A 2,533-nucleotide genomic window follows, 5' to 3' on the forward strand; every position below is an offset into this window, starting at 1 on the left:
ATAAATGATTAAAATAAATCTTGATAAGTCAACAAATTAGGGGGGTGGGATACTAAAGAGTCTACTTAAAGGTCATCTGAAAACATGCTAATAAACACAATGACCTTAAGTTGAACTTCCTTAGGCTTAACTAGTAGCCTGGTTATTCTCTAGTGCATAATACGCTACATATAAGAAATTCTAGATACGTATAATGTTATCTACAGCTGACGTTATTTGTTGAAAACTATGTACACTTAATCGTACTGCAATATTGTAAAAAACAGTTTTGTAAATAGAGCCTCGAATCGGTTAATAAATATTCCAATTACATTATTTGTTTTTGTTTTCTGTTAAGTACGAGGAAGAAAAACAACTTTGATCCAATCGTACCGGTCGTACTCGTTTCACTCCACATATCCAGTGGAGATGGCCGTGTGTTACCACTCTACTCAGCTCGACGACATCGGAAAATGTCTGTGTGTTAAACGCAATTTTTTTAATCAATTCTGGCACCACTGCAAAAAATGTTTACTTTCGATTAGTATTTGGTTGGTTTGAAAGAAAATCACGAAAAAAACCGTCGTATCACCCTGCCGGGAATGAAAAACTTTCTGGATCTGGATTGAAAATCTGCATTCCGAAGAAAAGGAAATTCGAACCCGGTTGAGATCCACGACGCTAAAAAAGGTAAAGATGTCTTGCAAGAAAACCAAGACAAACGTAACTGATAGTAAATCCTAGGTTCTCACCAGCAGCAGTCTCAGAAATCTATAGCAAATTACACCAATTGCTTGTTCCTTCTTCCCAGGTGGCACGTGCCCATTAGACTGATGCAAAATTTGAAATTTTTGCTCCACAGTGCTCAAACGGTTCCAAATTGGGCCCTGATTACCCTCCCAAAACTTGAACTCATTTAGTGTGAAACTGACTTGGAACAAACCATTTGAAGTTTATATTGAAATTACTATGGGAAACAAAACTTTTTGTTCATTATCTTCTAGCTTTTTTAAAAACTGTACTGTAAACAAATTCTATTGCTATTCTTGTGGGAATTTTTATCAGCTACAACTTTGCAGAAAACCGTTTTTCAGCCAAACGTCAAATGAAATAGTTATTAATTGTTTAAGAGATTGATAATCTTATGGCAAGATTAAGCAACTGTATTGTGGGCAACACTGTATTCTGCAGAGTGACATAGTAGCCATGGTTTTTGTCCTTTATACCCCGTTCACATTACAGCGTATATCACGTGATATACGCTGTCTTGCAATGAGCACTCATACATCTAGTTTTCACTGGAAATCCTATGTATGAGTGCTCATTTCAAGACAGGCTATATTACGTGATATAAGCTGTAATGTGAACGGGGTATTATTCTACGCGCCATAAACACCCTTTGTTGCCTGCTGAACAGTTGATTGAGCATAATCATAAGACATCAGTGAATTGAATCGTTAATAATTTTTGTTCCTTACATTTGATCGAAAAGTGGTCTTGAACAAAATTGTAGCTGAGAAAATTTTCAACAAGCTCAGTTATCATTTTCTAAAGTAGAGTGAACTGGTGAATTTTGAGATAGATATGAACCAAAATTATGGTTTTTCCATGTTTGTCAGTTTCTCACTAAATGAGTTCAAATTTTGGGAGACTAATCAGGGCCAAATTTGAAACCATTTGAGCACTGTGGAGCGAAAATTTTAAATTTTGCATCAGTCTAGTGTAGAGGTGTGATGTGGAATACTAATTCGTAAATCAGTGATTCGGAATAAATATTATAGTTTGACTTATATGAATTGATTTATTCGGAGTTGTAATAATCACTCATCGATCTGAATAAGAAATTCCTTTTTTCCCTGATTGTAAGTTCGGAGGGACGACAATACAAGTCGTCTGGAAGAGTAAATAGTCGAGGTTTTCCCCTTCCAGCAATCGTATATTAGGCGGTTGTGTTGAGTAAGGCAATTTTTATTACCAATACTTTTGAACCGAACTGTATTATGATAACGCGGCTTAACCGTTTCTATCATTGCTATGTGTAATATTGAAGACATCGCTAACGCAACTATGTACAGACGAATGACTAGTGAGGGAATGCTTTGTACAGATCAATTTTGTTTTACTTCCAAATTACAGTTCTCTGGTGGTTAGCCAAAAGAGGAATAAATGGTTTGAGGTAGTTAACCTCTCGAATACCATTCAACAGGTTATGGGCCCAGCAACCCATATCCGAGAACGACAAATTCTGAAGAATGGATCAGAAGAACCAGTCGGCTGCCGATAGCAGTCAGGAGAGCAGTCAGGCTACGGATAGTAGTCAGGAGAGAATGGAGCTCAGAAGGCGCAGACAAGCCTCCGGATCTAGGAGCGTGGATCGAAGCAGAACTTCCAGTGGTATCTGGAGTGGTAGTCCATCTGGTGTTAACTGGAGTGGCGGAGCAGCCAGTAACGACCAGCCCGGTGGAGCAGCCGGTAACGACCGGCTCGGCGGAGCGTCCGGTAACGACCGGCTTGACGGAGCGTCCGGTAACAATCAGCTCAGCGGAGCGGTAAT

The sequence above is a fragment of the Ochlerotatus camptorhynchus genome, unplaced genomic scaffold (genome assembly GCF_037179485.1).
Source record: "Ochlerotatus camptorhynchus isolate MF236.1 unplaced genomic scaffold, CSIRO-AGI_Acam_v1.1 ptg000450l, whole genome shotgun sequence".
NCBI classification, from domain to species: domain Eukaryota; kingdom Metazoa; phylum Arthropoda; class Insecta; order Diptera; family Culicidae; genus Ochlerotatus; species Ochlerotatus camptorhynchus.